We start from the raw sequence: 26,172 nt of genomic DNA on the forward strand, positions 1-26,172 counted from the left end.
TTACCAAAAGTCATTTGATGATAAATTAAAAGTTTATTTCTAGAATCTTATTTCTATTCCATTGATTTATATTAGATGTCTATCTTTTTGTAAGTACCACACTTTTTTATTATTGTAGATATGTATGAAGTTTTAAACTTGGGAAGTATAAATCATCTAGCTTTGCTGATTTCCAAGATTGCTTCAGTTAGTCTTGATCCCTTGCATTTTCATATTCATTTTAGAATTTGCTTGCCAAATTCTATTTTTTAAAAGCAGCTTGGGTTTTGATAATTATATTGGATCTATAGATGAACTTGTGGAGTACACCCTTTTTTAGAAATATTAAATCTTCTGATCCATAAATATGAGATGTCAATCAATTTTCAAGTTTTCTTTAATTTCCTTCCATAATGTATTATAAGTTTGTTATACAACTCCACGTTTGTTAAATTTCTTTATAAGTATTTTATGTTTATAATATTGACAATTAAAAATTTTAAGTTCATTTTTGGATTGTCCATTTCTAGTATGTAGAAATGTCTATTTTTTAAAATATTGAACATGTGCCTAGCTACCTTATTGAACTTGCTTAATAGCTCTAACAGTTTTCTACAGGATTTCTTACATTTTATTATGTACAAAATCATGTCATCTGAAAGTAGAGGTAGTTTTATTGCTTTCTTTCCAATCTGGACATTTTTCTTTTTTAAAACTTGTATGGTGCCCTGGATAGACTCCAGAAAAATGTTGAATAGAAGTGAAACAGACATCCTGCTTTTGTTTATTATCTTGGAGGAAGAGCACTCAGTTACCCCATTTAGTATGGTGTCACATTTTAAAAAATGTGAATTTTTCCTACATTCCATATATCAGGCTCAAGAAGTTTCCTTCTATTGCCTGTTTGTTCATATTTTTATCATGAAAGGGCATTGGATTTTTTCAAATGTGTTTTATGCATATGTTGACATAATTATGTGGTTTTTGTTCTTTAGTCCATTTAACATGGCATATTACATGGATTGTTTTTTAGATGTTAAGCTAACCTCACATTCCATGGAAAATTCTATTTGATAATGGTGTATTGACTTTTGTATTGCTGGAATTGTTGTTCTATTATTTTGTTGAGGATTCTGCATCAATAGTCATAAGGGATATTGGATTATAGTTTCTCTTAATAGAAATAGTTCAGATTTTATGTAGATCTATATTTCTCTCTGATCACTGAGGAATCAAAAACATTTTATTTTCATTAGGGTGCAACATTGTTTCTACCTAACAAAATCTTATGCTTAATTTTAATACCCACATACCTCATTTTATAGCATTTTGCTTTATTGTTCTTTGCAGATATTGCAGATTTTACAAATTGAAGGTTTGTGACAACTCCCTCAAGGAAGTCTGTTGGTGTTATTTTTCCAACAGCAGGTACTCCATGTCTGTGTCACATTTTGGTAAGTATCACAATATTTCAAAATTATTGTTATATTATTATATGATAATTTTTATATTATTATTTCTATGATCAAGGACCTTCGATATTACTAATGTAATTGTTTTAGAGTGTCATGAACCATATCCATGTAAGACTGCGAATGTACTAAATGTTTGTGTTCTGACTGTTCTACCGGCCAGCCATTCTCCCACTCTGTCTGTCCCCTTAGGCTTCCATATTGCCTGAGACAGTTTTGAAATTAGGCCATTTAATCACCCTGTAATGACCCCTAAGTATTTCGGTGAAAGGAACAGTGGCCTATCTCTCATTATAAATCAAAAACTAGAAATGACTAAGCTTCTTGAGAAAGCCATGTCAAAAGCTGAGCTAGGCAGAAAGCAAAGCCTTTTATGCCGTGTTGTGAATGCACAGAGACAGTTCTGGATAGAAGATCAAACCAGCCTCAACCTTCCTTTAAGCCAAAGCCTAACCCAAAGCAAGACTCTAACTCTCTTTAATTCTGTGAAGGCTGAGAGAGGTGAGAAAGCTGCAGGAGAAAAGTTTGAAGCTAGCAGATGCTGGTTCATGGGGTTTAAGGAAATAAGCTGTCTCTGTAACATAAAAGGGCAAGATGAAGCAGCAAGTGCTGATGGAGAAGCTGCAGCAAGCTATCCAGAAGATCAAGCTAAGATCTTTGATGAAGGTGGCTACTCTAAACAACAGATTTTCAATGTAGGTGAAAGGGCCTTGTATTGGAAGAAGATGCCACTTGGGACTTTTATAGCTAGAGAGAAGTCAATGTCTGGCTTCAGAGCTACAAGGGACAGGCTGACTCCCCTGTTAGGGACCACTGCAGCTGGTGACTTTCAGCTGAAGCCCATGCTCATTTACCATTCTGAAACTCCTAGAACTCTTAAGAATTATGCCAAATCCACTCTGCCTGTGCTCTGTAAATGGAACAACAAAGCCTGCATTATGGCATATCTTTTTTATAGCAAGGATTACTGAATGTTTAAAGCCCACTGTTGAGACTTACTACTCAGAAAAAAAATATCCACATGGTGGCTTAAACAACAGAAATCTATTTCGCACAGTTGTGGAAACTGAAAATCAAAGGCCAACGTGCCAGCTGATTCTTCAAGAATCTCATGAACAAGATTTCTGAGAAAGAAGGCCTTTTCACAAACACTGCTTTAATGTAGTTATTTGAAACGAAGTGTGGGTTTTCTTCTTTAGTTTACATCCTCTTTCCAGTACAGTGTCTTGTCTTATGAGATAGATTAAATATGTCTTTTGTATCTTCTCAACTTCCCTATCCTTTCTCCTAAGTCTTAGCAACCCATTTATGTGCTCAAGTCCTAGGGTAAATCTCCCAGCCATGTCTGCATTTTGTTAGAGAATTCTTTGGAGAGTGAAAATAACTCAGCTTGCAAGGAATGAATTCTAATGTTGATTTTCTGGCAATGATGGGGAAACTGCTTTTGATGGGGAATCCTGTTTATGCCTATAAAACCACACTACCTTGGGCAATGTTAAGGGTAGATCAGGTGATGAGGTTATATCTGTGAGTCACTTTAGTGCCCCCTAGGGCTCAGGGATGCTAGAGACTGTAGTGTTCTCAGTCAAGGAAAATCTGATCAAGAATTAATGAGTCAGGGGGAAAACATCTCAGAGACCATGAACTACACAATTCTATACTGGATGGAGCAGTGATGGGGAAAAAAATGCCACATCCTATTATGTAGTCTTACATGAAAATGTTGTCTACTTTCCTTCAATTATATGAAAGAATGGGCTGAAAGCAGTAAGTTTGGGTTTTTGATATCTTTAAGTTTGGTTGTTTGCCTATTGGTTTATTAGCTTCTTAGTAATCAATTCTTTGTCCTGAAGAGTAAAATTAAGAGTACCCTTCATCTGATTGACATACTGTATAGTGTATTTTTCTTCCTGACAACTTTGCACTGTTGAAATGATTGCAGTTTTACTCATCTAAGGCTCTGTGCAGAACTCATACTTTATAAATGTGGAAACAACCTTAGTTTAGAAAAGATACAAGCCAGAGAATTAAGAGCACTTTACACATATCTTCCATCCCAGAATTGCAGAAAGCTACCAAAGCAATCACAACAATCAAGATCAACTCACATTATACCTTCCAGTTGGCAAATTCCCTCTTTTCAGGAAGATAAGTCACTAGCTCAAAAAGTTTATTCACTTGTACAAGGTAAAAGGAAGATGCAGGACTGTGAATTTGATTTATGAAACTGATTGGAAAAAAAATCCGAATGTACTATATTCCCTGTATCTAAGAGAAGGCAATGGTGACAGCTTTAAAAATATAATATCTCACTATCCTACAAGTCTGATGTTGATCACTCTAAATCACCATTTATCTAAATGTTAGATCCATTCAAGTTTTATGTCCTGAAGGACCTTCTGATTTTGTCCATAATGGTATTTGTGACTTTATACCACTCTTATTTCCAAATGTGACTACATTTATTACCTTAGCTCTTAATATCTCTTCAAAAATAGAATCTGATATCCCAACGAATGTATGTGGTATCGCTGATTTGCTTCCAGTTTTTGGCGGAGGCCATCTCAACACATTTTTTTTTCCACATCCCTCTGACTTTTTCTTATTTTCTTTCAAAGAGTTTAAATTTTCAGTGAATGCATGGGGCCATATATCCCACCTTTATCCAGTCATGTAATTCCCGCTGACTTCAGTGGAAAGGCCGCGGGAGGACTGAGGGCAGTATTAGCCCTGAGAAAAACTTAAATGGACCAGCACGTCCATCTGGTCTTGAAAGCACCTTTAGAAACTGTGATAGAGATATTAGGAAAGACAGGACGGAGCATCAGAGGGATTTTCTGCTCTCAGATGCGACTAAAACAAGAACTGAGCCAAACGGCCTATTTCTTGCTTTAAGGAACGTTAGCAGCAGAATGGGAAAGACTTGAAAGAATTTCTCAGCTGCAAAATTTCACTCCAGGGACTATTTCTTTGAGTAGGCTCTGGCTACTTAAATTGAAAATGAAATTAAGCATTTTCAGAGATTTTTCTATTCCTCCCCTGCCAGCATCTCCCAAATCACCTGCACTAGCAAATGAGATGCTTGGTAAAATACGGCCTTGAAAGACCTGCCACCCTTCTTCCTGCAACTGGAGTGGCTATTTATTACATTTCATTCAAAGCTGTCACACACACTTTCTCCACTGTGATATAATTTGGATTTTAAACAAATCTTAAAATTGGACTGATAGTGAAAACAGTGACTCAGCTGAAATTTCTAACAGTTTCAGACACAATGAGTGTAAGTGACAAGATGAGTCAACAAAGAAATCTCAGAAGTTTGGGATCAGTAACAAACTATATATTATATTAAGCACTCACATATTCATGTACCCTACCTTCCATCTAGTTGTATTTCAAGACAATGGTCCCATTTAAAAAGTCTCCCAGACCCTTTTCTCTAATAATCTCCAATTGCATGAGAGCTGAATAGTTGATTCTTGAGGTAGTTAGAATAAATATACATGAAACAAATATTTTAAGATATATAAACATTATCTTATATTCTCTTCCCAGTGAATATGATTTTAAAAACAGCAAGAGATCATTTTTATTTATATGATATGAATTTCTTGTGGGGAGGCACATTTCTTTCCATAATGTTCTTTTATACTTAGAATAAAATCTGAATTTTGGAATAAAATCTAAATTTCTTACCATGACTTAAATGGATTACTTTACATGAAATGGTTCCTGGCAATTTATTCTCTATGACTTTTCTCCTTTTTAAGTCTTCTGCTAACCGATTTGCTGCTCCTCAAATAAGCCAGACTTGGGACCTGTGGCTCCATACACTTAGTTTTGAATTCTACTCAAATATCATTTCACCAGCAAAGTCTTCTCTGTCTATATGATTTTTGAAAGTATATTTCTACCAGCCTGAAACCCTGCCTTATATTTTAAGTAAAGTGATAAGTGGTAAGAAGACATGTGCTATTTCTGAAACCTCTACACCTACACCAGGGTATATAGTGAAAACTTAACACATAACTGTAAAACGAATGCATTCGTGAATCTGTGAAGTCATTATTCAACTATTTCATAATCTAGGTTGGTAGATTGTTTTCTTATGATTGGTTAGGCTAAACATGTTAGGAGTGACTACAACATTGGTGACACTGTGTATTTTCCGTTGTTTCACATCAGAAGACATATCAGTTTGTCCTGATAATTATTACGATGGTGATGGCCAGAACTCTCATGTGAAAAGTTCTCTTTTGTCATTGTTATTATAAGAAATTAATGGAGTGATACTTTGAGATGGTGAGAATATTCTGTTCCCCAAGAAACATTCACTCAAAATGTTCAACATCCTTTGACAGCCCTTGCTATAATCAGTTACTATATTTGTGGTTGCAAAAGGTGGTTTATTTAACTCTGTAGGTTTTAGCTAATATTTTTTCGGCCCTCTCTCCATCTTGCTTTCTCTTTTTACCTTTTCCTTGCTCTTTTCCTTTTCTTTATGTTTTTGAGCATTTCTGGGGACTCATGGAGTCTTTTGTATTTTGTTTATTGTCATCTTTTTTTTTTTTTCAGTGCTTTTATTGTCTACATTTGGCCAGTGAAAGTCTTTTGACATATCCAATTAACTCATTCTTTCTTTTTCTCCCCTTTCTTCTTCCTCCTCTCCTCCTCCTCCTCCTCTTCCTCCTCCTCCTCCTGCTCCTCCTCCTTCTTCTCCTTCTCTGTTTTGTTTTGTTTTGTTTTTGTTTTTTTGCACTTCCCTGATAGCACAACAAGATATTTCAAGCTCAACTTGTACTTTCTCTAACCTAGTCCTAGTATTAGGCATTTGCCCATGGAACTCTAGTTTCTAGAGAATTGTATTTATTTAGAAATCAAGATCTCTAAGATTATTGTGTCTATTGTTACTGAAGTCTTTTTTTTTTTTTTTTTTTTTTTTTTTTTGAGACGGAGTCTGGCTCTGTCACCCAGGCTAGAGTGTAGTGGCACGATCTCGGCTCACTGCAAGCTCTGCCTTCCAGGTTCTGGCCATTCTCCTGCCTCAGCCTCCCGAGTAGCTGGGACTACAGGCACCCACTACAACACCTGGATAATTTTTTGTATTTTTAGTAGAGACAGGTTTTCACTGTGTTAGCCAGGATGCTCTCGATCTCCTGACCTCGTGATCGGCCTGCCTCAGCCTCCCAAAGTGCTGGGATTACAGGCGTGAGCCACCATGCCTGGCGTGTTACTGAAGTGTAATGCTTCTAGACAACTTAACTCAGTAGACCTAAGAAATACTGCATAAGATCACAAGATTAAACTTATACCTCCAAATCCAATCCAGTACTGAAGAGTTTTCTCCCCCTCTTCCCAATTACTTCCATACTCCTAATTTAATCACAGTGAAAATCCTGGCTCCAAACAGTAAATATAGTTATATAGGTGCTCAATTCTAAAATTTATACAAAAGGATACATAAATACTACAGCAAGTTAATAATTCAATTCACAATAAACCTATTAAGAAACATTCAAAATTTCATTTCAGTTTTGTTTTACTTTATGTCTAATTCTAAATTTGTACAATTGGAGCACTATGTTCAAAAATCACATGTGTTTTCCAAGGATTATATTATCAATTTCATATAAGGCAAGGTTCCTTTATTTTTGTTTACATCCATATTTAGGATTTTCATGTTTATTTTGCATTTACTTTTATTTTTAATATATAAAGTTACAACCTAGTTCACAAACCAACATTATATTACATAGGCAGGTTTACTGATTTACTTAGAGAAGACTTGCTCCCATCCATTCAACTCCACCATTGCCAACTTCCCAACTCCCCACGTACCCATTTTCAATTGTTTCTGGCTTATATTGTAAGTTTCTTTTTGAGAAAAAAGTCAAGTTCTTATTTTCTCTCTTTATTAAACCTGCGTTTTTCAGCCTGCTTTGCTTTATAAAACTATATTCTTATCAGTTCAGTTCATAGAGATATTCTTCAATCTTTAAGCTGCTTATTACTCTATTGTATGTATTTATAATAGTTATTCAATCCATCTTTTGCAGTTGAGCACTGAGGTTATTTTCTATATACCGCTATTCAAAAATCTGCTGCAATAAATAACCTTGTGCGTCTATAGTTTTGTATTGGTGAATGTGTATTTTCAAAGTAAATTGTATTGCTGACTCAAAGGGTAAATGTAGATGTAATTGTGTTACATAGTGCCAAGTCCCCTTCTCCTTAATGTTAGAACATTCTGCATTCCATCAAAAATAAATGAGAGTGATCTTTTATTGACAAACATATTTCTCATTGTTTTAATCATTTCCTATGACAGCAAGCAGAGTGTCTGCAATTTAGTGGCAATTAAAAGCATGATTCTCATTGTAGGTACCTTCACCATTTGCATCTAAGTATTTTCCAACAGGATGAGAAGCAAATTGTATATAATTTTTTATTTAAAGTTTTTTAGAGCCATATTAGGAAGAGAATAAATGAGCTTGGTAACAAATTTGATAGCATTCTTTCAAGTATCAGGCAGCATTTTAAAACGTATCTGCCAATGAGTATTTTCTCCAACCACATAGGAATTCAATGAAAATCTTGGTGTTGTGGTCTGTAAATTCCTGTACCTTTGATCATACATGTAAGAATATGGTAAGAATATGGTAATAATGATGTGTTAATTCTAGAACCAGGATTTGAAAATAAACTGAGAAATGAGGACAAGAAATCTCCAAGGAACACACAACCACCCTCCTACCTTTTTGTTAGAAGTGACCGAGGGGACACAGGTCACAAAATGCTGCTGCTTAAGAAATTCACTTTCTATTAATGAGTGAAGGGGTAAGCTATTCCAATTGAGAAGCTAACAGTGTATGTTATGCTTAGGACTAAATGCCAAGGTAAACTAAACACGCATTAAATAGTAGTACCTTCAAACTTTCATACTGTCCCAAAACCAGAGCTAAACACACTTTTGACTTCCATCTCCTCGAGCAGTTTCATTTATACTTCTTAGTTGTTCTATTGAATTATAAAAGAAAAGATAAGATCATTAATAATGATATCCTAGCTGTTGACAATCTGCCATGATTAACCAATACTCCTAACATGAGTTTGCTGCATTGGTCACAAGCACTGAATAAATACTTATCAGAGTGTCCTGGATAAGTCTTTTATTAGAACAGTGGTTTAAAAACTATTTTAAAATGTGTTACATTTGTATTTTTACTACTATGTGACTCTGTTTTTCCATTCACATTCAAATACTAATCGATGGTGTATATTCTTAGGAAATGTTGCTGTTCGTATTGGTTAATTCACAACTAACCAGGTGGTGCAAATTCAGATTATATGTTCAATTACTTTAGTATATTGTTTGCCTTCAGTACTTGTCATCAACCAAATTTTTTTTTGTTTTATATGTGCAATGATTTTTGTGGCAATTATGTTGCCATGAATCACTATGATATCAACCTTCCCAAACGTTTTCCCTGTGTTATATCACTTAACCCATTAATTTGTAACTTTCAACTACAATCAAATATTATAACAGTAAATGCTCTGAGAACAACTTATATTTTTCTCAGTGAGCAAATAACTTAAATCTAAGGAACAGAGCAAAGTTATGCTACTCTAAATAAATCCCAATGTCATGTTAGTGGACACAACATAAAGTGAAAATAACCAAATGTGATGCATTTGCTTCCTTCCTCTCCAAGGTACTCTTGTTCTGAATAGTAACAGGCACGTTTTTCATGAAAATCTTTATTTTTTTAAAAGATAATTTCTAAAACAATTTTCTTCCAAAAATATTAACTTCAATCAAATTCTATTATACATTTTAGCTATCAATTCATGTCTTGAAAGTAAGGTTTCAAAAATAATGTCTTTTAATAAAAAAATTCACTGTATATTTTATGATTGTTTTACTATCCCTTTGCCAACAGCTCCCTCTATGTTCCATAACACAGATACTTCCTGTTCATCCTCTGGAATACACTCTTAGAAAAGACCTTAAATAATTCAATATTTTATAGGAGAACACCAGGAATATAGATTTTTCGATGCCCCTATTTTCAGAAGTATGCCTTTTTGTTTAAACTAGCCTTTTATTGTTTTTGTTCATTTTTAAAAGATTGATTCACTTAACTCCAATTTTAATTACATTTTATACATACAACTATCTTAAGTAGAAAGAACTGGGATCATGGAGGCAGACATAATATACTAACATATTTGACAAGTTTCCTTTCACTGGAAATTATGTGTATTCCCTGTTTACGTCAATATTTCACTAGTAGGATAAAATTAAGCTGGGTTGACATTTGAAATGAAATATGGTAAGGAGGAGGACATTCTGTTAAAACAAAGCATAAGTATCAGTTAGTGGAAAAAGCTGACAGCCAACCCCAGAGGCCACCCCTAATCTAACTAAGCAATTATGGAAGGCTGATAATTTTGAGTGGGAAAAAATGCAATTAAAACAACGATCTGTGAAATAAAATTTCACAATTGTTTTCTTATGTTCAATAGTATCAACTCCATGAAACAATAACTGCCAAACCACACTTCTTGTAGCTTTATTAATTACCCCCTGCTCTCCTTTCTGTGGCCTTCAGAATTCTTAACAGTATAACCAAAGAGCCACAGGGTTTGCATATTAGATAAAAGCTACTAAGTTATGTTAATATCTCCCTGCTGGATAATATATTTTAAAATTTTGCTGAAGCAACTGTGCTAAATTTTTGATATAATAGTTTGGAAGTTTATGCGCCATGATCAAACTAGCTTGTAAAACTATTTTATACTGGCTATATATAGCTTGAAGTTAATTTCAAGCTATTCCATCCCCTTTTATCAAGATTCCAATGTGATCTCTGATAAGGCACTTGTTCTAGATTACTTGATTACATAGAAATATATATATTTAAATTATATTTACATATAAAGATATGTATATGCATATGTATATTATGTATGTATATGTGTGTGTATCCATATACATATAATTATGTATGTGTATACATATATACCTACACATACACACACACGTGTAATGATTTTTGTGGCAATTTTATATATATATGGTATTGTACCTAAGTGGGATAGAAATTATAGAAATTTGATTATTATAAAACAAATATCTGTACCCACATGGAATGCATATTAGAGCACCTCATTTTCTTACTTAAAATATTTTTCACAAAACCCTAATTAAAGAGGTATCATTCTTTCCATTTTTAAAACTGGTAAATTGAAGCTCAGAAAGTTTAGATAATTTACTTAAGTTACACAGCTAATGTATGTCACAGTTGAAATGTGTCATACATTTGCCTGATTCCTAAGCTAGGATTCTTAACATTCCTGTGATATGGTCTCCTTTTCAAGTTGGCCCCTAAATGTGGTGCAAATGTTATTGGGAAAACACACCATACATGTTATTTGCAAAATATATGGTATATGATCTTTGTAAATTACTTTGTTCAAACAAAATTTTACTAGACTGAAAGATTATTGTCATGATTAGTCGAAAGGCTGCTGTCTCAAGTATAAAAATGAAATTTACAAATAAAAAACATCAACATTCAAAAATCTCAAGAGGCTGGGCATAGTGGTTCATGCCTATAATCTCAGCACTTTAGAAGTCCAAGGCAGGAGGATCACTTAAGGCCAGAAGTTCAAGACCAGCATGGGCAACATAGCAAGACTCTATCTCTAAAAAACAAACAAACAAAATCTCAGCAGTGAGGCCAAGAAATATGAACAGAGAATACACAGAATAAGAAATATAAGATCTTATCAACAGAGCGACATACCAGTAGTTCAAGAACAATAACTAAATAAGATGTTACATATTGTTTACCTACTGGCATAACATTTTTATAGATTTATAAAAGCTTGTGTTTGTGAGGATACAGAGGAAAAGAATCTTATACAGTGATGACAGAATTACATATTATATAAACCATTTGGGAGGACTGTATAATACATTTTAACTCAAGTCTACTTTTAGTAATCTATCTCATAAATATGCAAGAAAATATGTACCAAGATGCATATTACAGCTTTATTTGTAAGAACCAGCTCAACTTGTTGAAATTTGGAAAATGTTTAAAGAAGATACTGATCCTCCATGTTGCAGAATAAAAGAATGGAATGGGTAGAATGTAGAAACGTTGAACCAAATTCATAATGTTAAAAAAACAGAAATAACCTTAATAAAGTGTATAGGATATGACTTTGCTTCAAATATTAGTCACAATGGTTAGTCATAGGCAATGGGAGCTGGAAAGGATACAGGAAATATGAGGAGGCTTCCTTACATCAAACTCTATTTAATTATGTATTTTAAAAACTTTCAAGTGTATATATATATATATTTTTTTCTATTTGTTAAAAATCAATAACTTTTTTAAGTTTTTTTTTTGTTTTTTTTTTTTTTTTTTTTTTTTTTTTTTTTTTGAGAATTTGTCTCTTCCCCTGAGCTAAGAGTAACACAGGTAAAGCAAAAAAAGTTCAAAAGAAAGCAACAGAGTTAGGTGTACTTTCTACTTATTCTAAGTTATGTCTATTTATCTAAGATTACAACAGAGCAGAAGAAAAACCTGTTTGGAAAAAAATCGTGGCAGTGTGAATTTGAAAGCATTGCTTCTCCATAATACAAAATAAATGACGTTGTATAATTAAGGAAGGTAAGTTTAACATATAACAGATAAAGTACCTATTTGGAAGTGAAAATGCATTATCATCTCAACCACAGGAGAATATGTAATTCAAGTGTTGTAGGAAACTCTAGAAAAGTAAGTGATATTTGAGCTATCACCAATGTAAATAAAAGAGTAAGTCAGTTACAAAAATAAAACAATCAAGACATACCTAAATGCTAAATTTCTTTACCTCTTTTATTAATCCCATCTCTTCTTCATTCTTTTCATATATAACATTCCAAAGAAATGTATGCCTTCTTAAATCTCAAGATTTCCTCAAGAGGCTCTTCTGTCTAGAGACTCTAATGCTCCCCAGACACTCTGTTAGGAATCATTTTCCTCTAGGTTAGGCTACCTAGAGGCTTCCTAACCTAGAGGAAAATGATTCTCAAATTCTCAGGGGCTTACAATTAACACATGCTTATTTTTTGCTCCTGCTCCATGAGGGCAGTTGTCCTGGGTCCTGTGGGTTTGCAGGCAGGGATCCAGAAGTTTTAGCATTTTAGAATCCAAGCTGGAGGAATTGCCACTGCGTGGAACATGCTGTTCTCATGGTTGACAGCGTAAGTGAATAAACCTCCAGGTTAAATAATAGCATTTAAAACTTTTGCTTTGATGTAGCAAATGTCATGTCCACTCATCCCATTGGCCAGAGTCTGTCCCATGACCCAGGGAAGCCACTGACTGAGAAAGCATGAAAGGCAGGGAAGATGAGTATAATTATGAACGTATCTTACTATCTATGGTTGTTATTGTATTATAATAGAACAAGTTGATCACATTTTTGTTATTGTCGACTTTTTTCAGTCTCTTAAAGGGTATATATAAATCACTCCAGTGGTCAAGGGGCTGGCCTTGGTCAGATGAAGCACACACAAATGCAAACACACACAGTCAATACACAGTTATCGGGAGCCCGTTTCCACCTTTAGCATGACAAAGATGTTGAATAACAAACATCCAGATAACTAAAGGATGCCTTTTAATTAAAGTGTTGGTAGTGCTGATTAACTAGAGACAAGTTTTAAATGAACTCAGTTTGTGTTCAGTGAATAAGGACTTGGAAGGAAACTCATCTGCAGACGTTCTCTCTTGTGAATCCAGGCTTGTTTTTAGCCTACCTGTAAATCCTCAGCTACAGTCACTATTTGCTGTGTATTTCTTGGTAAAAGCTATCATTACCCATTTTCAGTGTGAGACAACTTGCATATCCCATTGATAACTCAAACACAATTGTCAAAAACAGAAATTTCAAACCTAAATAGTGAATATAAAAATTGCTGAATGGTATCAATATTTTAAATTACATAATGAATTACAGTTCAAAGTCATACATTTGTCTTTCTCATTCTCCTTGACCTAAGACCAATGAATTAAAACTTAATCATGACTATAAAACATATGAAAGGGTTCAAACTGGAGATGTGAACAAATCCAACACCTTGAGCTTTTAATTTAAAAAAGGAGAAAAAAATTATACAAATGAAAAGGGCTGCTGATACCAAAAAACTTCCCCAGTAAAGTAAAACTTTCAAAGTTTAATTTTCCAGAAAACTGTGACAAAAAATGGAAGGTTTGGGGGATATCAGTAAAGCAGGGGGGAGTCTCTGACCTTTTCTATTTTCCCCTCTGTGGCTTACACTGTGTTAAGAATGATAATCAATTTTAGTAAATATTCGGAAGCCTACTGAAATGAATGTGAAAGAGAAATGATGTAGTTAAAAGTTATATTAGTTACTCTAAAGGAATTAAAGTTTAATATGACATTTATTGATCAATAAATGCTGACTAGGAAATTGTCTTGGAAATTGAAAATAATTGTTACCTCTTCCAATTCACTTAACTCATATAGCTTGGACTGGTAGTAGATATGGGAGGTCTGAGGCCTGGCTAGAAGCAGCAATGTGGAACCTCATCAATAAAAACTGTTGAGGCTCAATTTATGTAGCTGTATCTTCAGCTTTTGTTTACCTGAAAGAGAAATCAATTCTTTCTGAGTTATAGGGAAGGAGAAAAGAAGTTAGCTTCAGTTATCTCTTCAGAGAACTTGTTTCTGTGATCTCTTCAAATACTATGAGCTGTGACCCACTCCTACACCTTCCCCCACACAAGTCACATGGCACAGCAAGGGTGAAACCAAAGTCAGAGTTATAATGAGAGATCTAGTGGGCTTTTTTTTAGATGCAATTATACATGCAAGTGAAATCAAGACGTTACACTTTAACGATAGAAGCACCACATTCAAATCAAGACGTTACACTTTAACGATAGAAGCACCACCTTCAAAGTCCAGAAAATAAGAGTCAAAAGTTGAAGACAAGAGAAGGAAGTTGACTGGAGCTTAATGTAATTGTTGAGTACACGGTTTTGTTTCCTTCTCTTGGGCTTTTTTTTTTTTTTTTTTTTTTTTTTTTTTTTTTTGTAGATGGAGTTTGCTTTTGTTGCCTAGGCTGTATATAGTGCAATGGGGCGATCTTCGCTCACCGCAGCCGCTGTCTCCCAGGTTCAAGAGATTCTCCTGCCTCAGCCTCCTGAGTAGCTGTGGTTACAAGCATGCACCACCACACATGGCTAATTTTGTATTTTTAGTAGAGATGGGGTTTCTCCATGTTGGTCAGGCTGGTCTCAAACTCCTGACCTCAGGATATCCACCTACCTTGGGTGATCCAACCGCTTCAGCCTTCCAAAGTGCTGGGATTACAGGCATGAGTCACCATTCCTGGCTGGGCTGTTTTTAATAAAACCTATCTAAACTTTGCTACTCAAACCGAAAAGCCTCTTAAAATTTACTGGGACTTCCTCCCAACAGTTTAGCTAGGGTGATTCAGCAATGGTAGAGGTAGAATCAGACATAAGTGGATTGAAGTGTACATTTCAATTTGAAAATTGAAAAACAAACAAACGTGGAACACATGAATGTAGAATACTCTTCTGAGTGGTTTAAATAAAAGGAAAAGGGAAAGTTTTATGTATGTGTGAAACTGAGAACAGTGCCAAGTTTTATAGCAGGCACAGACTTATAAGAGGTGTCTTTTAGAATAGAAGGGATATAAAAGGTACTTTTTGTTTTTACCCTACCCACCCTCCCTTACTTTACTCAAGCTGTATAACCTTTCTTAATATCCTTTGAACATGTCAGCTATATCTGCCTACCTGGGACTAGGCTAAGAGAAAAGATGTTTGAGAAGGAGACTTAGAAGATGTAGGAAAAAGGGGAGATGTGCTGATGAACTATGCCCTTGGCTTCTGTCTGCTGCTGGGGTCAAAGAACACGAAGCCATATTTGGTGTCTCTTTGTGGTTTACAGTTCACCACATCTGGTATGTCAGAAATGATTAGTATTACCTTCAAAATAGATCCTGAATCTTACTACTTCTCACCGCCTCCAGTGCTAACATTTTAGCAATACCAACATTTCTCACTTTTTTGACTAGTGCTGTAGCCTCTTCATTGACTTCTGTACATCTGTGCCTGGCTTTTGCAAATCTTTTACTCCATATATGGTCTTAGCTAAAGTAGATCCTGTCATTTCTCTTTTCAAAACACACAATATCTTTGCATCATACTTAGAAAAAATAGTTCACCAAGGCAATATAATCCTTGCTCATCTCTCCAGGTTCTTTTTGTTTTAACCCTACCTGCCCTCCCTTACTTTACTGAAGCCGTACGACCTTTCTTAATATCCCTTGAACATGTCAGCTACATCTGCCTTAGTCTGTTGAGGCTGCTAAACAAAATAGCATAAACTGGGTGGCTTATGAACAACAGAAATTTGTTTATTACAGTTCTGCAGGGTGGGGATTCCAAGATCAAGGCACCAGCAGATTCTGTGTGAGTGCAGGCCAGCTTCTTGGTTCATAGATGACGACTTCTAGCTGTGTGCTCACATGGTGGAAGGGATTAGCTAGCTCTGTGTCCTCTTCATAGAAGGGCATTAGTTCATTAATGAGGATTCCATCCTCATGACCTAGTTACCTCTTAAAGGGCCCTCCTCCTAGTACCATGACATTGGTGATTTGATTTCAACGTATGAATTTTAGGTGCACACAAACATTCAGACCATAGCAACATCTTAACACAGACTTTTCACATTTGCTAGTCCAAGAGCCTATATAGCCACATAACTTATCCCTCCATTCATTCAAGATTTTATACAAATAGATTTTCAGAGAGGATTTCTCTGAATAGAGAGGCTAATCTCTATCGTCTTACACAGTTTTATTTTTTATAGTACTTATCACTACCTGACATTTTAATGTGTTTATACTGTAACATGATTGGTATTTACTATCTATGTGGCTCTACTAAGAGCAATACACTTTTGTTTAGTATTTGACCAAATGCTCTCTGCCTAGATGTTTATGCAATAAGAAGGCTACCTTAAAGAAAAAATAAAAATCCAAATAAAATGTTATAAAAATAAATATTTATTTAAAACAAAATTGTAAAGAACAAACTTTACAATTTTTTTGTTTGGTTCTATCAATGTCTAATTTATGATCTATAAAATTCACTAATTTTAAGTGCATCATATGAATTCTGACTGTTGTAAACTCTCCCAACACCCCACACAATCACAATATAAAACATATATATCACCCCCCAAACTGTCTTTTATTGTCAATCACCTCCCCCAACTCCCAGGCAGTAGCAAACACTGATCAATGGTCAATCACTATAGTTTTGCCTTTTCAAGAATTTCATATAAGTGGAATCAAATAGTATGTAGACTTTTATGACCATCTTCTTTACTTAGCATGTTCAAGATTATAGTGTGGCATAGATGAGTTGTTCTTTCCTTTTCATTGATACTCGCATTTCGAGTATATACCATATATATTTTTTGCCATCCATCAGTTGGTGGGCATTTGAAACTTTCTAGTTTAAGGCTGTTACAAAGTACTATTGAACATTCGTGTGTGAGTTTTTGTAAAGATAAACATTTTCATCTGTGGAGTTGTGCTGCTGTGTCATATGATAAATGCATGTTTAACTTTATGATAACATCCAATTGTCTTCCAAAATGACTGTGTGATTTTGTGTTCATACTAGGTGCGATTGAGTGTTACAGCTCTACTGTGTCCTCACCAGACCTTGATATCATTAGCCTTTATAGTTTTTGTCATTCTAGTAGGTATGTAGAGGCTCATTGTGGCTTAAATTTGCATTTTTCTTATGACCAATGATGTTGAACATTTTCCCTGTGGTATTTTCCATGCATTTATCTTCTTTGGTGATGGGTCTATTGAAGCCTCTTGACAATGCTAGTATTAATATTCATAAATATAATAATCTGTTATATGTCTAGAAACATGTCTCTTTATCAATATATATTCCAAGAACAATTTCTCTCTGTCTATGGCTTGGTCTTTTATTGTCTTAGCAGCTTCTTTTGAAGATAGAAAATAATTTAATTGGATAAAGTAAATTTTATCACATTTTCTCTAAAAGAAATACATCTAATACAATGCCTAATACAATGTCCCAAGTAATTTCTTCTATTTCTTCTATGATTTTTCTAGATATTTTACAGTTCTAGCTCTCATATTTAGAAACAGATCTTGAAAATAATTATTGTATGTTTTTAGGTAAGTAATAAGGCTTAATTACTTTTCTGCCTATGATTATTCCATTTTCCCAGCATTATTTGTTGAAGGATTACTCTTTTCTCATTGAATTGCCTGGGTACTTTTGTTGAAAATCAAATATATGGGTGGATCTGTTCCTGGACTTCCTATTCTGTTCCATTGATCTATTCATCTGTCTTATTCTCATATCACACTGTTGTATGTATTGTTACTTTATAGAAAATCTTGAAATCACATAGTTTAAGTCCTCCATCTTCATTCTTTTAAATATTTTTCTATTATAAATCTTTCAAATTTCAATATGTGTTTAGAATCAGGCTGTCAAATTATTTTTTAAAAAAAGCTCATTGCAATTGATTGGGATGGTTTCAAATCTATGGATTTGGTGCTTTAATATTTGGTCTCCCAATCCATAACATGGAATATCTCTGTATTATCATTTCATTAATATCTCTCAGCAATGTTTTGTTGTCAGTGAAGAGATCACATGTATAGCTTGATAATTTATCTCTATGTGTTTAACAGTTGTGGATGCTATTGTAAATGGTATCTTTAAACATTAATTTCTGATCTTTCATTGCAAGTATACACAAATGCAATTTATTGGCATTGTATTCTACTAGTTGACTAGACTAAATGTTTTCCTAGAAGCTTTTTTTGTAGGTTTTGTAGGATTTTATTCACAAATAATAAACATAGTTTTATCTTTGTATCAGTTTCTGAGGGCTGTCCTAACAAAATACCACAAACTGGGTGTCTTAAGACAACAGAAATTTACTGTCTTACAGCTCTGGAGGCTAGAAGCCCCAAATCAGGCTTTCAGCAGAGTTGGTTCTGCCTAAGAGCTATGAGCCCCAGACATTCCTTGTCTTCTAAAGTCATCATTCCAATGTTTTGTCTTCACGTGGTCATCTTCTTATAAGGACTGCAGTCAAATTGGAATAGAGGTCTACCTCAGTCCAGCATAATCTCACTTCAACTAATTACACCTGCAATTACCCTATTACCAAATAAGATCATATTTCAAAATACGAAGGGGTTTAGAATTATTTTTCATTCTCAAATTTTGTTTGCTTCTCTCATCAGTTTCTTAGAGTTTAAGATGTACAATTGACCCTTGAATAATGCAGGGGTTAGAGGTGCCAATGCCCCCTTGCAGCCGAAAATCCACATATACCTTTTGACTTTTCAAAACGTAACTAATAGCCTGCTATTGACCTTACCAACAACAAACATATGATTAACACATATTTTGTATGTTACATGTATTATATACTGTACTCTTACAATAGTGTAAACTAAAGAAAATGTTATTTAGAAAATTATAATGTAGAGAAAATATATTTACTATTCATTAAATGGAAACAGATTGTTATAAAGGCCTTCATCCTTTTTTTACATTGAGTGGGCCGAGGAAGAGGAAGAAGAGGAAGGGTTGGTCTTGCTGTCTCATCGGTGGCAGAGAAGGAAGAAGTCCACATATGAATGGATCCGTGCAGTTCAATTCTGCTTTGTTCAAGGGTCAACAGTATTTACCACTAGCTATTTTAGTGTAAATTTTGTCTTTACTCTTTAAGAATTTTCAGTGAAGGGATCATATTTTTCTTTCTCTCCATTGGATTTAGTAGCTCACTCATTATGTGGTGTGCAGTCGACGTACTTGTTGATGGGATAATGGAGAAATGGACAGGTGAAGGTAAAGAACCACTGCTTTAGCCCTATAATTAGTCCTAAGTATTGATTTATATTGAATACTGGAAGAAAAAATGTTATAATAATGTGATGTCATCAGAATGGTGAAATAAGTTGGAGTCTTGAAGGTATATGAGCATTTTCAGCACAAACATTCTCTTCCTATTCAACTGAATCGCTTAAGGTTTGCTAAACTCAGTTATGGGAAATATATCAGACAACATTGGAAGACCAATTCATACACAGACGCTAACACATTTTACAAAACAAGTCCTGGTATTTTTAAAGCTTTCTGGGCTTCTAATGTATCCATGCATCATTCTCTCCTAGACATTTTACATCACAATATCCTTTATTCTTTCATTGTGAGACTATTTGTTACACCCATAATTTGGTGCTGTGTCCTTTAATCTATTGTTCTCAGTATTTTCACATTATAATTTTCTACTCCCTTTTCTCCTTATTATATTAGTCGACCTTCCTACATTGGTGGATTAAAACCATTATGCATGTGAAATTTATAGCAATTACTGCTTTGAGTGTTAATAAGTATTTATTCTGGCTTTATTAGGAATAATGTTATGATGATAAGTTACAGAAATGTGTGAATTGGTAATAGGGCCTCACAAAATAAAGTGTTTGGAAGTATTGCCAAAAGCAAAAGTAAACATAGATAGTTTCTTTTAAAATTCCTTGCTAAAATAAACATATAAAAATTGTTAAATAAAAGTACTAAGGCAAGTTTTCAGTTACAGTGACAGAGTAAGAAAGATTTTTTAGAATGATATTCATGCTATCTTTTCTGAGTAAAAATTGCTCTAAAACCCTGAAATGAACTTTCATTGTGTTTGCTTTTCTGTAACAGAATATTCCACAGCCCTAGCTTAGAATAACTATGGGTCTTTTTCTTTCCCCTAGAGATACTAGATAAATGGCTCTAACAGACAGAGTCAGTTTGTTCCATGACCTAAGACCATGCTCGGATACACAGGTTACCAAAAAGGTCATACTTACATCCAGGTACAGGACTTTCAGTCATGTACATGAATAGCAATTGGTCTCAGAATCAATAAAAGGCAAGGCTGGTGACAAAGGTGATGGAGCTGGAGGAAAATAACATGATGACCAGCCTTAGAGCAAGTCAGCTGTTGTATGTGAGGATTTCCCTTCAAATGAAGTGTTTGATTAGGTAGCCTAGTCAGACCCCAGTGGCAACCAGGATGCCAAGGTATCTGTCAATAAGCATGCACATCTCCAGTTTCCAAGAATTCTGTGACAAAAGACACACAGTGCTTGTTCAATTACTGAACTAGATAATGGTTTTAAAATTTTGAGCTCAGAAACTAAAATCTGGGAGATTTCTATTTTGTCCTTCGCTACCAACTACTGTGAGTTCTTCATTGAGCATTTGAACCTCATTGTGTGTTGGTTTCTTAATATGTATGATGAAAATGATAATGTTGAACAATTCCTGAGGGCCTGGCAATTAATTAGCATTTATAAAATGCTTTAAAGAGAGGTGCTTGTGAGAGCAAACTATTTAATGTAAACCAATAGAAGGCTGATCAGTATGCCATCTGAATGAGAGCTCTGTATCCACTGAAATAGCTGGAACTGATAAAAGTGACAGTTGGAACTTAAAAATAAAAGTTTTAAAATCCTGCAATTAATCCAGAATTCTCAGGACTCACAGATAGCTAATTATCATGACTTTGGTCTTCAAAGCACATTGTAGCAAGCTCTAAGTTTTATTCTGATCATTCTTTTCAGTGGTTTGGCTTCTATCCATAACAGAAAGAGCAAAATAAAAGATCATCCAATCACTCAGCTGCAATAATCCTTGTATCCACCAACAGTGATTTAAAAATATGTATTTGAGAGAAGGTTAGGCAGGTGGAAGAAGAGAAACTGATCTCAGTGATAAACAGGTGGACCAAAAAAAGATAGGAAGATGACTTCCTGTTTCAGACAGAAGGGTGGCATATAAAGGGTGGAAGAGCTGGCACCAAGCTTAGTAATTAACACACACACACAAAAACATGACACACTGTGAGTCAGCAGGTTGGGTCCAAATAGCCTGAGAAAGAACATTCTGTATGTACCCCACCTCTCTTCCACATTGTCTTCAGCAAATAATTGCCTGCTGTGTTGCCACCAGGGAGAAGGGAGGCAGCAACGCCACCTAAAAATGAAAGCAACGCCAGAGGCGCACCATCTGTAGCCTGCAGGAGGGCAGTGCTTATGACCACAGACAGGTGGATTGACTGACCCTGACAGTCCCCTCCTGCCTTCTTCCGCATTTCGGACATGCAGACTCTTTACAAAAATAGGGCCCACAGACACATCAAAAAGTTGTTTGTGTCTTGGGAAGAGTCCCAAAAGCCATTCCTTGATCAAAGAGGATGGGGCAACCTGGAGAGTGGGTGAATAGAAATTAACTCTATCAGCCTGGAGTCAAACTCCCTTCCACCACATCTATCCTCGAAAACCAAGAGAAAACATTGATTTCCAGGGCAGCTCAGGGGCCTAAGAGAAGAAAGGTTTATAAAGAAAATGAGGAGTGTCACTGCAGGGTTTATGCACTATAAAGCAAAGATCACAAGTGGGGTTGCCCATGCCAGTGTAACCAGAATACATTCAATAAAACAGGAATCTCGCTGGGTGCTATGGCTCATGCCTATAATCTCAACAATTTGGGAGGCACTGATGAGAAGATGACTTGAAGCCAAGAGTTCAGCACCTGCCTGGGTAATGCAATGAGACCTCATATTTAAGTTTCAAAACTAGCCAGGCATGGTGGCCCACACCAGTAGCCCCAGCTACTCAGGAAGTTAAGGTGGGAGGATAGCTTGAGCTCAGGAGATCAAGGCTGCAGTGAGCCGTGATTTACCGCTGCACTCCAGCTTGGGCAACAGAGCAAGATGCTGTCTCAAAAAATTTTTTAAAAAGAAAGAATCTAAAGTAGCATGATAAATCTTATCAAAAAGATAAAAGAGTTATTACACATACTAAGCAGAACTGAACTGAAAAAAGAAGTGAAATGGATATACAAAGTATAAATGTCAAAATATATGAAATAACACGTAGGATGTGCTGAACAGAAGAGTGAATATACTCAAAAAAATAAGATAGTGACCTACATCAAACACACTCTCACAAAAGACATCAGAAATAGATGAAAAGAGAAAAAGAATGGAAGACAAGTTAAAAGACATGATAAAGTAAAGTAAAAATAATGTTTCATTCAGGGAGCTCGAAGGAGAAAGACAGTGAAAGGGAAGATAAGAAATATTTAAAAATATGAAACTAAAGAAATACGTAACATCAGACTGAAAGGGTTGAGAGTGCTAAAGATAATTGCTAACACAAGATACATTCTAGGGAAATGTAAGCACACAAGTCCAAGAAAAAAAAAAAACTCTAAAATGTTCTAGAGAAGAAGAAACAAGAGAGCAAGATTATATTAGTATCAGTTTTCTCGAGATCATGCATCCAAATAGAAACTCTGTGTTTACTGAAGAGAATTAGAAGGCAGCGGAACTGTAGCTTCAAAATATTTAGGTGAAATGGATAAAGACTTTTGAATCTATAACTTTATCATCAACTGATGCATATTTTCTTGTGCACCACTTGTGTGTGTTTTTTATTCCATTCTGACAATCTCTGTCTTTAAATTGATGTGTGTATGTGTGTGTGTGTGTGTGTGTATATATATATAGAGAGAGAGAGAGAGAGAGAGACGGAGTCACACTCTGTCACCAGGCTGGAGTTCAGCAGCATGATTGCGGCTCACTGCAACCTCTGCCTTCCAGGTTCAAGTGATTCCCCTGCCTCAGCCTCCTGAGCAGCTGGGACTACAGGCGTGCGCCCCACACCCACCTAGTTTTTGTGTTTTTAGTAGAGATAGGATTTCACCATGTTGGCCAGGCTGGTCTCAATCTCCTGACCTTGAGATCTGCCCACCTCGCCCTTGGAAAGTACTGGGATTACAGATGTTAAATTGGTATATGTAAACATTCACATTAACAGTTCTTATCAATATATTTGGTTTAATACCTATCATGTCTTTAACTGTTTTCTTTTTGTTACATCATTACACTTGTCCTCTGTTTCTCTTTTCTTCCTTTTCTGCTTTCCCTGGTTTTAAGTGAATATCTCGCATGATCTATTTTAACCCTCTCATAGCATATCAATTGTTCCTTTAAAAAATTTGTTAGTGTTTGCCCTCGAGGTTCTAATAGACATTGTTAAGTCATCTAAGTCCACTTTAAAGTAAAAATATACGGTTTCACGTTTCCTCCATTTTCATGGAGAATTCCAAGTTATTCCCATCCATTATAACATTGCTGTCTCTAATTTCCGTTATCCAGATGCAGTAGTCACACAATATATAGTTGTTATTATGACTTTGAAAGAAAAGTTCAGATGAATTAAGATTTAGGAAAGGCCGGGCGCGGTGGCTCAAGCCTATAATCCCAGCACTTTGGGAGGCCGAGACGGGCGGATCACGAGGTCAGCAGATCGAGACCATCCTGGCTAACCCAGTGAAACCCCGTCTCTACTAAAAAATACAAAAAACTAGCCGGGCGAGGTGGCGGGCACCTGTAGTCCCAGCTACTCGGGAGGCTGAGGCAGGAGAATGGCGTGAACCCGGGAGGCGGAGCTTGCAGTGAGCTGAGATCCGGCCAGTGCACTCCAGCCTGGGCGACAGAGCGAGACTCCGTCTCAAAAAAAAAAAAAAAAAAAAGATTTAGGAAAATAAAATATGTTTTTCCCCATTCATTTCTTCTCCTTATCCAACAGTCTTCTATTTATTTATTTATATAAATCTGTGTGGTCTAAATGTTTATGTTCCCTCAAAATTTGTATATTAAAATCCTAACCCTCAAGGTGATGGTATTAGGCAGAGGGGCCTTTGGGAAGGTAATCAGGTCATGATGGCAGAGCTCTCACGAATGGGGTTTTTACCCTTATAAAATAGGCCAAGGAAGCTCCTTCCCCCTTCCCTCTTGTGAGGATACATCTAGAAATTGCCATCTATGAAATAGAAAGCAGGCCTTCACCAGACACCAAATCGGTGGGCATCTTGAATTTGGATGTCCCAGACTTCAGAAGCATGAGAAATAATTTTTTTTTGTAAGCTACACAACTTATGGTAGTTGATTATAGTCGCTGAAACGGACTAACAAACTGATTTTCTGACTTATTTTCTGATTATTTTTCATTTCTTGAAGAACTCCATTTAATAATTCTTTGAATATCTTCTTCAAGGAAGATCTGGTGGTAATAGAGCACCTGACTTTTTGTTTGTCACAGAATATCTTTATTATTCCTTGGCTTCTGAAAAATAATTATTTTCTGGATACAGAAGTCTGTGTTGGTGTCTTTTTTTTTTCTTACAATAATTTAATATTTCACTTTGCTCTCTTCTTGACTGCATGGTTTCTGATAATAAGTCCAACATATTCCTTGTCCGCTGTAGAGAATATTCCCCTGGGCTTCTTTTAAGATTTACTCCTTGCCTTTGGTTTTCTGTAGTAGTTTGACTATAATAGGGTGAGGTGGAGGGTTTTTTAAGTTATTTATTTTAAATTCCGCTTGGTGCTGAATGTTGACTGACTTCCTTGTATCTGTAATTTTGGAAAATAGTTGGCTGTTAATACTTTAAGTCTTTCTCCCTGCCCTCTTCTCGCTATTTCTTCTCCTCTAGTATTTCCATTGCATGTATGTTTAAATTCTGAAGTTGTTCACAGTTCTTGGAGGTCCTGGATTTTTAAAATTCTTTCATCCTTTTGCATTTCAATTTGGGAAGTGTTTATTGACGTATATTTTAGGTCACTGATTCTCCCTTTAGTGTGTTTGCTGGAGCTGCAGTTTACCAGCGGAGGAGCACAGCAAAGGCGGTCTTCATTTCTACCACTGTGTTTTTATTTCTAGCATTTCCCTTTCACTCTTAAAGTTTCCATCTCGATTCACATTATCCATTGTTCATCCTTGTTGTCTACTTTTTCTATTAGCCTGATTATATTAATCGTAATTCTTTTAAATGCCCTCTCTGATATTTCCGATATCTGTGTCTTACCTGTGTCTGATTCTGATACTTGTTTTATTACTTTAGATTGTATTTTTTCCTTCTCGTTTCTAACAAGTGCTGTAATTTCTTGTTACAAATTGGACATGATGTGTCATGTTTTTGTAATGAAGGTAAGCAGTCCTTTAACGTGAAAGTTTATGTTAATTTCTAGGATTTAGGCTGTGCATGATGTGTGCTGGAGCTCTAGGTGCTAGAGGCTTCAGTTTCCTCTGTGTCTTTATGTTCCTGTCTTCCAGCTTTTTCACCTGTAATCCATTATGATCATACTGAAGCCTTAGTGATGTGTTGGTCAGGTGTGAAGGAGGGAAAGTATTCTGTATTCCATGATTCCGTCTGGCTCTTGGTTATGACCTTCACAGGTGTTATTTCATTGCTATAACCTTTGGGGCAGGAATGGGTTAGCCCTTATTCCTTACTTAACTGGAATAAGCCTCTCCTATATCTTTTCCCCTGGAGAATAGGTCTTTGTTATGGAGAATGCTTGGGGCATAACCACAGTGATTATTCCTCTCCTCTCCTGCCAGATCCATGAAAGAAACTTTCTTGTATCTTTACCATTAGAACCTCGTTGGGTTGCTCAAAATAAAGCCTATGAAAGTGTGGAATCTTCCTATGACCTTGTCCTGCCAGGAGCTTCTCCCTCT

At 35.5% G+C, this 26,172-nt stretch overlaps 1 long non-coding RNA gene across 1 annotated transcript in view; it reads left to right on the forward strand.

Moving 5' to 3' along the window:
- Positions 1 to 516: 516 nt before the first annotated feature.
- LOC110744075 overlaps positions 517 to 26,172 on the forward strand; it is a 170,060-nt gene continuing 144,404 nt past the window's right edge. Inside the window, exon 1 of the long non-coding RNA XR_002524176.2 lies at positions 517 to 1,433. This is a non-coding gene — a long non-coding RNA (uncharacterized LOC110744075). The remainder of the gene's footprint in view (positions 1,434 to 26,172) is intronic.

The sequence above is a fragment of the Papio anubis genome, chromosome 11 (assembly GCF_008728515.1).
Source record: "Papio anubis isolate 15944 chromosome 11, Panubis1.0, whole genome shotgun sequence".
Lineage (NCBI taxonomy): Eukaryota > Metazoa > Chordata > Mammalia > Primates > Cercopithecidae > Papio > Papio anubis.